Consider the following 10,129-nt stretch of genomic DNA (forward strand, 5'->3'; position numbering starts at 1 on the left):
GCTTCCATCACTGTGTATTTTTCCATTGAAAACCAGTTTCTGCACTCAATATTATACAGCTTATAAAACAAACAATGTTAAACACGCACAATCGCTCCTTTCAGCAATATTGTTCATCTTTCTCCGTCTCTTCTCACCTCCCTCTCATACTGCATCTGCTCTTCCTCCTCCTTTAATTTTACACATCACTGATCTTCCAGTGATGCGACTCTTCAGCGACGCTTTGTATCTCTTTGTGTTTCCATTCAGTCCTCCCTGCTTTTTAAGCGATTAAATATGCAGGGATGTTTTTTCTTCTTCTGCCCTTCTTTATCGCCGATGCAGAGCCTTGTCTACGCTGTGTGCTATAAGGCTGTGGTGCCTGCAGATGAAGTGCTTCAGCTCGGTGATGCTGGTAGTTATGAATAAAAGACGCCTTGTTCTGTTGTAGTTTGGCCCTGCATCTGCCTGCAACTGCTGCTTAAGTGATCTCTGAGGGCCCCTGGCAGGTATTTGGGGAAGAAAGGAAAAAGAAGGAGCTTGTATGACATGACTTTTGTGAGTACTTCTTTACATTCATCTCGGTATGTGCAGAGAAACACCAGAATGCAAGGAATCTTAACTCGCGTGTGAATTCATGAGTTTGACAGAATGTACGTGTGTGTCATGGTCTGATCTCATCCATGTTTGTGCGTGTGCTTTTGTGTGTGTCTGGTGCAGTTGAGGGTTTTCGCGGCGAGGGGTTAAACTCCGGAGTGATGCTTCACGGTGCATGTTGAGAGGAGAGGTACTCAGGGACCACACAAGCCATTCCAAATAGCACTCAGTCTGAATAATGCAGCAGTATGCAGGAGGGAGGGAGGAATGAGGAAGAGGAGGAGGAGGTGATGAGAAGAAGAAGACGAAGAATTAGTGGACAGGGGGAAAGAGAGATTGTGGAGAGAGTGGGGAGCAAAAGAATTGCAGAATGAAGTGAGCACAGTGAAAGATGGAGATGATAAGAGAGGAGGATGAAGGGTGAAGAAATGCTGATTTACAGTGACGCAGAGGAGGTGGAGAAGAAGAAAGAAATGGAGTGTAGAGTAGAGCAGAAGAGAGAGGAGGCGAGGAGGGAGTGATGAACAGCAGAGAAGAGAGACAAAGAAGGCAAGGAGAGGGAGTTGGCCGTGATATGAAAAAGATTTCAGATGTAAGAATCATTTCCCTCTTGCCTTTAGTTCCAGACTAGAACTACTGCCTCACCACTGAACACCTCCACCAATCAGTCACGGAGCAGTTCACATCCATGTCTGTCCAGACTTACATCGTATATGTAGTGAAGACTTAAAGGGGTTTTAATAAAAGGTGTCGAGAGTATTTTTTGGTGAAATGTAAGTCATCACTATACTGACATGTCTGACTGCAGTGAATCGTTTCCAGGTAGAAACATGCTGTCTTCACTTAGAGACTATTTCTGCAGAGGAGCACAGAGGACTGATAGAGAGCTTCATCACATGGAGCAACGACAATCACCTGAAGCTCAACATGAGCAGAACCAATGAGCTTCTGGTCTACAATGCTTCACATATAGATGTTGTTGCAGCTACTATCTGAAAACATGGACACACATCTTCAATCCAGCAGTACAGAAGATCTTTACCATCAAGATTAGTGTCACCAATTCAGTATCTGACCAAATGTGAAATATGGCCCCAGTCTCCCCTTCTGTTCCTGAGTTATGGTGTTGATTAAAGGTGGAGCTGAAACTATTGATAACTAAATATAACCCTGTGCCCGTTGCAAGAAACTGCAGTTATTAAGTTCCTATGATACAGTATAAATAATTAGCAACACAAGATGTAGTTTAAAGTGATGGACAGACAGCGTGTAGTTAGTGGTATTGAAGAATGAGGAACACACCAACATCTGAATGGACTCAAGTGTCATTTGCAGGGACATCTATGCTGTGCTGCAGCTAAGCAGCTAATTAGCTATCTAGCCTGCAAACTGAACTTAATTACTGGAATTACATCCAGCAGTTCACCGGAAACAGGACTCTAAATGTTGCTCCTTGTGTTTGGTGCCTCTCTGTGTCTCTCTGTCTCTCTCTGTCTATGTCTGTGTTGTGGGTGTTGCTCCTGCTTTCCTGATTGCTGTTCAGGCTACGTTTACATGTAGCAGGTATTTTGGAAATTTTAGCCCCTCCGTTTTAAAAATAACATCGTGCACACAACATCTTTTTCAAAAATGCTGTCGTTTACATGAACCGGGATAAATACACTGTCGAGCGGCATCATAACTATACCAAACCTATGGGTATGAGTGTAAACATAGGTTGCTCACATGACGTCAAGTATTTTCAGTCGCATGTTGTGATGTTTCGGAACCTAAAATGCCATTTAACCCTGTTTACACGCCAACACATAATTGCCGTTTTCAGAAATCTCCACTTTGGCTGGAGTTTTTAAAAATGATTGTTTTCTGTGAAAAAAACCCAAAACTCTGCGTGTAAACGAGAGGCCAGAACGCATGAAACATATGCGTTTTCCCCAAGTGTAAACGTAGCCTCAGTCTACACACCTGCACCAAACCGCTCACCTGCAGCCCGTCAACTCATCAGTCCTGCAGTCAATCAACCCTGCTTCCCTGACCAAATTATGCTCTGTTTTTATGATCCTGTGTGTTGTTTGAATTTCTGATTGATCCTGCGTTAACATGTGTGTCAGGATCAGCACCTCCCTGTGATCGCTGACTGCCTGCCCTGGTCAGCGTCTTGCCGGTCCACTCTGCAGCCAACAGCTCAGCTCTCTGTGTCTGCCACACTCCACCATGATCTCCAGCTCACTATTCCCAACTCCTAAATAAATTGTGTTGAACTGTTGCCATCCTTTGTTCCATTTCTGCCTTTGAGTCCAAAATTTACTGAACATAACAAAATGGACCTCGGTGTTTCCTGGTGTCTCCTGGACGTGTAACGAGGCAAATGTTTGAGAACATATCAGATTGCTGCACTGTCCCCCAAGTGGCCAAAAATAAATAGATACATAAACAGATTAATTAATGTAGTGTCTGATGTCTAATCATACATAAATTAACTACATAGAGCTTGATCCCTCAAACTAAATCTGATCTTTAAAAAAGAAAAAAGAAAAAGAACCCAAAATCTGACAAAAGGAGGTCGTCCTTTAGCTCAGCAGTTTAACATCCACCACAGCTCTGATGTCACAGGTTCTTGACCAAGATTAGATACTTAATATCATACTTGTAAGGACATGATTGCAGAACATGCAGGTTACATAACATAAAAAACTGTAGTTTACACAGTGTTAATCGGTATAACCTGCATGTGTTTCGCTTCATTCCTGACATGCCAGTAATCTGAGAAAGCAACATTTTCTCTGACATCATCAAGACAATTTTAGGACCGTGATTTCCCCACTAACACTCTCAGGTTGATGGCTTGTTAAAAGGGCTGAAATCTAATTTGGAGGATTCACAAATGGAATATAAGCTACATCAGAGGTGTAACTGGAGAGGAGTGCAGTGCAACCACCATGAAACAAGGAGAAGACAAAATCAAGAGAACCTGAGAGAAGCACGAGTTAAGAGGAGAGATAATGATATTTATAGCAGCTATACTTCCTTTCTGTGTGTATGTGTGTGTGCCTTTGTGTGCACACATAAAGTCCTGAAAATGTGCTGGATCACACAGAACAATTCTTTGTGTAAGTAGTTATGCCTGATTCTTTAGATTTTGAAATGAATGTCACTTTCAAAACACTTCAAGATGCTATCTTTGTCGCTTTGGGCGGTTGTTATATCCAAGCCATGTTGCCACTTCCATTTCATTTTTTGTGCAAAGGAATATTTGTTCTAAAAATACACCAGAAGTTGCCTGTATAAATTTAGTGTTTTAAAGTCATGAATATTAGTCATGGATACAGAAAATTACTGTCGATATGTGGTAAGAAATCAACATGACAGCTACCAGATGGAGCTGTGGCACAACAAAGATGTGCAAATTACCTTTACTGTCGATCAGAGGTTTGCCAAAGTCATTGTTTTGCAAGTCACAAGCAAGTCTCAAGTCTTCGCCATGATGTCCCAAGTCGAGTCCAAGTCCTAAACTTTGTGCTCACAGTCCAAAGTAATTTTCCGCCAAAATATACCATATTTCATCTCAAACTCTTAAGTGTTTTAAGTTTAAAGAAATAACAAATGCTTTTTAAATTAGTATGTATTACTTTTAAATAAACTTTAAAGGACAGGTTCACACGTGTTCAACACTCCAATGATCATACGAGCATTGAAAACTGTTCACACTGGCTGTAAAGAGATCCTGTAGATATTGTTTATTACACCAGAAAGTGATCAACCAACATATGATCTGTTTGTCTGTCTGCTGATCTGTGCTGCTTGTACTTTTCTTCCAGTTCGCCCAACGTGATTGGCTGATGTCTGGTTGCTTCAGAGTACATCTGTTGTCAGGAAAATGAAGAATCCTAGTCTTTGGGCTTAGGCAGCATATCAAGGCTAAGTAACGGTTAAGTGGAACTAAGATTAGGGCCTAAAAAAGGACTCTTGCAATGGTTCAATTCTGGCAAAGAATGGAGTGTAGAGTCAGTCTATGTCTGTGGACTGGAGCTAATTCACTTACATCATCTTTATGCTCCCTCTTCCGCTATGGTTTAATGGCACCCGACTGGAAAATTAGTGCCATCAGGGGTTTATCTCAATGAATCAAGCTGTAATATTAACATCATGGTAGGGGATGGAAACACACACAAATCTGCATTTTCTTTTGCAGATTTTCTCGAAATCAGGCTAAAGTTTGCTCTTTATTTAAGTGGAAACCTAACCATAGATGTGTGTTAGCCAAATCCACAATCTGCATGACCACACCTCTGATATGACCACACGTGGGAGAATGACATAATCTCAACAGGGGAGTTTTTTTTTTTTTTTTGTTTTTTTTTACTTTAGATGATTAAGGAAATGGCAGTTATTTTCTATATCAACTATCTATTTCATTAATGACACAATTCAGAATGAGACAGTGACACATGACTGATCTGTAGCGTACTGTAGGTAACCGCTCCCGGACTCGGGGAGGGGGGTTTAGCTAAAGTTCAATAGCGTGCACGAGGACATGCATTTGCAGATCGTAAAGACACAACAATTCAATCACTCATTCAAAGACAGTAATCAAAATGTCTCTTAGTCTGTTTACTTTAACTTTTATTTGTTTTAACAACTTGAATATTTCATACACAGGTGGAATACATGCTCAGTTTCTTTGACTCTCTGTAACGATACACTTTAGTCTTTGCAAAAAACCATTAAAAACAATTCACATTTTTAGCAGGTTGTGGCCCACTTTCAAAAGCATTTAAGCACTAGGACCGTCTGTGTGTCCTTACTGACAGCAGCTGTGCTTTGATGTAACAAGGAAAGGGTTTGCTGTCTATTTTTTGTTTCTATACATACGTTATATGGATTCATATGCTGATGTATTGTTGTCTGTTCGTAGTGCAGAAGTGCTTTTGGGATGCCAGGCTTTGTTACAGCGGAGTTCTTTTCACTCAGTTAACAAAAATACTTCCTTATCTATCTGCAATCCTGACAAGCATAAATGTCATTTGAACACACATCCGTTCATTTCCAGTGCAAATGATTAAAATGGAAAACAGAATAAATTAAGAACACAACAGCAACTGAATGTATGTATTCATCACTCCTTGAAAAACAATCATGAACACTCATTGTCATGAGGAACAATAATAAATGCTATGTCTAAAATGTACTGTATACTCTCAAATATCATACAACTGTGATTTTTAGTGCAATTTCACTTATTATACACCACAGCTTGCTTTTTCTCCCTTCTCCCTAAAGTATGCACTGAGAAAGGAAGGTCTGTCACAAAATGTTAATCTGTAGGGGGCAGTTTGCATTAGCTTTTTAATTTGGCAAATTCAATAACATTTTTCGGTCAATCTACACAATATGAGCACTTCTTTCAGTTATACAAGATAGGCTTTCTTAGCATATTTCATGACATGAAAACCTCAATAGCAACCATGTCTACATCAGAGAAATTGATTTTCCAACTTTTTCAGAGGCACACTATACCCAATGTGGATACTCAGTTACAGCATTATGAATTCAGTAGTTCTAATATTGATGATGAGAGAGTTATACTAGTTGGAGTCATAATGAATAGTAGTGGTTGTACACAAAAGCTTCAAAAGTACATTATCGAGAAAAATGCAGTGTGTAGCCCTTTTCAAAAAGCTAATGCAAATGACTGCCCTGCTTTTCCGCCCTGCTAGCAGCAGTATGTAGCTGAGTTGATGAGGTTGCTGCTCCGCTGGTTCAAATCCTTTTAGTCTAACTTGGTGTAAAGAACTAGCAGGGCATTTAAATTCACACGGGGCATTGTTAAAGCTGAATTTAAAGTTTTGTGTCGAAGAATTGGGCTGTAGCTACTCACACAGCCCCAGCAGCTAAGCCGTGGACTAAGTGTCCGAGCAGGTGTCTCCCAAAAACTGCAACTACAAGCTGAGGCTTTTGTCTGACTCAGCATAAAGAGCTAGCAGGGCTTTTAAAACTACAGGCTAACATTGTCCTTCTGCAGTGCATCTGACTATGGTGTCTTCCAGTCCACCGTTCACAGTTGCTGTTTCCTACATTCCCATGGTCATCCATGTATTGCAATCTTGTGAGTTCTCACAGTTCTGTACAGTATTGCACGATTAAACTCATCTCCAGGAAGTTTCCCAGAAGAATATTTAGCGCTAAAGTTAACTTTTAAACTGTTGCCTGCAACCAGTGATGAGGACTCATTTTTTTTTTTTTTTACATCGAATGAATCAGTGAAATATCAATGATTTTCAGAAATCCAGAGAATGAATTTGCATTTTTATAAGCAGGTATTCATGGTTCTATAACAGAATAAATTCTCAAGCAACCACCCCACCATACATTTTATGAAACGCATTCAACCATAGTGAAATCTTTTTTAAAGACTGGCTCCTGGACAGTTGAGTATTTTTTATCTATTTTTTAAAGTATTAAAAGCAGCATACCACTGTCTTGACTGTTTGTCAGAGTTTCTACGTTCTACTCACACTCAAGTCTTGAATGAACGCGTGGCCTTTGTTTCCAAATGAAAACAGTAGTAACTTTCAGAGACGTGATGTCTCCAACACTAAATTTCGCTTTCAAGTTTTGGAAAACCCTGTTCTTGAGGCCAGCATCTGTTTTAAACATGCATGTGTAGAGCAACAAAGTGCTGGTCATCTACAAACAGAAAATAAATGACCTGTTGTCATAACTATATATAACTAATGATACAGATTGTGCAAAAATGCAGTGGTGTTCATGGTTTGTCAAATGAGAAGTCTATCTTTTAATATTTCCTTCAAACTTCACATTTAAATGGACAGAAGAGAAGTAACTCTAAGTCTCTGGCTACATGTCAGGCCTGTGCAAAGATACATTAGATGGGTGCTTAAGTGTGTAAAACCTCCTCTCGTGATATGCTTCCAAAAACCGAAGGGTTCTTAATGGATCTTAAGAGTGGCTTGAATCCGTATGTCTGCTGGAAGAGAATTTCATATCACAGAAGGCCAACTCACCTCAGATCTGTCTCAACACATTTATCATGATTTGAAATGTATGAAGTATATAAAGGAGCCCTTTAATTTTCTGACACTCTCTCACAGACTGAAAAAAATTCACATAACTTGTAATATACATTATGCTACATGGCCCCCCAAGATGCTTTTTCTTTTTCTTTTTGTTTTCTTTTTTTTTTTTTGCCAAAGTTTTCTCTTGTATACAAATACGGTATTTTGTAATAAGGATAAAATAATAAAAATATTCATTTGTACATCCGTAATAGATTCTTTATACAGTAGGAAGAAAAAGTCACTTCCACAAGCAGGAACTCCCTCTCACACAAAGACTAAAGTGCTGGAGCCAAGAATGCAAGTCTGCATCCAGCTGGCTTAATACTGGAGTCTAGATATAATCCTGTCTTAACACACTTGTTTGTTTGGGTAACTGTGAAAAACTTAGACCAGCGTCTTTCCTCGTGCAGGTGGCGGTCATGCCCACAGAGCTGGTAGCTCATAGGTCCACTGGCAGTCAGCTGACCAGGAAATAGAAGGATACAGGCTTTTTCATTGCTGCATTTTGTAGGTACGTGAATGTAAAGAAAGAAAATAAAGCCACGTGTAAGAAACAGCCTGGCAGGGCCGTGGGATCAAACTCATGCAGAGTGGAAGAATGAGAGGAAGAGCAGCTTCTGTGGCCTGAGGAGAAAAACAAGAAGAGATGAGTGTCAGCAGGGAGGCACACACAGCCCCTCCATATTTACACATAGAGGAATGGAGCTGAGAATACAACAGTTAACTGAATAATCTGTGACTCTGGGATGGAAATACCTGAAGAACACTGACACAAAGATCAGTGAGTACAGTTTAAATGTCTCAATACGCAAATATAAAAGCACACTCATTCCCAGTGTTGTGCATGTTATCAGTTATTAAATAAGGTAGTTACTAGTTACTTTTCTCAAAGCAAAGTAACTGAATTACTTTGTCAACGACTGCATATAAAAGTAATGAATTACAAAGGGAAGTAAATGTGTTACTCTCAGATGTCTTCTTCACTTCTCTTATGACATTTTTTCTCAGTCCCTTTGGTACATTTCTCAGATCAGAATTGAAATTCTCAAAGCTACTTGTTCATCTATTACTTGTTTATCTTCACATCATTGTGTCACTTGTGCAAAAAGCAGTTTCTCATTTCTTTGAACAAGTTCTAAATGCTTTGGTGCATCCATGCAAATGATTATGTACAATTCTCTGCTGTTCCCTACATTATCAATTGCTTATGTCATGTTGATCAAAATGTATTATAATGCGTCTCTGTTGAATAGTCTCACCCCCACAACATTCAGGCATTAGTTCATCGCAGTTCATTGCTGCTGTAACATGTGAATTTCCCCCATTGTGGGTTAAAAAAAGTCTATCTAATCTTATCTTATCTTATAAGTCTTTACATGCAAAGTGGTTGAACAAGTTGTCATTATGTCAAGCATATTTCTATACATTTCCACTAGACCTTTTTTTTTTCTAAATCTGTCCTGAATTGGTAAATTGCTCCCAGGTGAATCTTGACTTTCTCTAATGAAGGGAAATGTGTAGCATTACATAGGTCAACCAATGATCAACCAGTTTTCTGAAATAGCTCAAAGGTGCATCTTATGAACCATCAGCTGGCAAGTATATATATAGCCGGAGCACAACACAATGTTACAATGTCTGACAATGGTAGGACAAGGAATTGGACGGGGTCAACAGCCAGAGAAAAGGAGAGGAAGAGGAGTGAGGCTGCATGGCAGAGGAGTTGGGAGGCAAAACAGAGGAAGAGGCAGAAGAGGCCGAGGACATACGCGCGTTCCTGATGAAATCAGAGCCGTACTTGTAGACCACGTTCTCAATCATGGGCTTACAATGGCCGAGGCTGGTCGAAGGGTGCAGCCAATGGTGGGAGAACAACTGTGCCCTCAATCATTCAGACTTTTCGTCGACAGAACAGGTATGTAATCTAACAATAGGCACTGTACTGTAATACTGTACACTTTCTGTAATGCTTCATACAATATTACAGTATTCCACTTGCATTTTACTATTTACAGTAAGTATATTTTATACAGTGACATTTTATCTTACTCAGTTTTGTGTTTTGCATTACTAGATTTTTTCCACATTGGACTGCAAGACAACTTCACAGGGGTGGCAGAGGGCCCCTTTTCACACCTGAACAGGAGGAGGCTATTTGCACCATAAGACTAAGGGAGATAAAGAGTGCCATTATAGAGGACAACAACATCTTTGAAAACATCCAAAAAGTCAGCATCTCAACCACTGACAGGGTGCTGACAAGACACCAAATGAATATGAAGCAGCTGTACATTGTCCCATTTGAAAGAAGCGGTGAAAGAGTGAAGCAGCTGCATTACCAGTCTGTACAGGTAAAACATGTATGAGCATGCAGTAACTGTACCTCACAATAAACAGTACAACATCGTATAGTGATTTACAGTACAGTCAGTGTGACCTTTACACATTTGCCATGGCTGTAGAAAAGAAGATGCTAT

Source organism: Chaetodon auriga, chromosome 6, assembly GCF_051107435.1.
Source record: "Chaetodon auriga isolate fChaAug3 chromosome 6, fChaAug3.hap1, whole genome shotgun sequence".
NCBI classification, from domain to species: Eukaryota; Metazoa; Chordata; class Actinopteri; order Chaetodontiformes; family Chaetodontidae; genus Chaetodon; species Chaetodon auriga.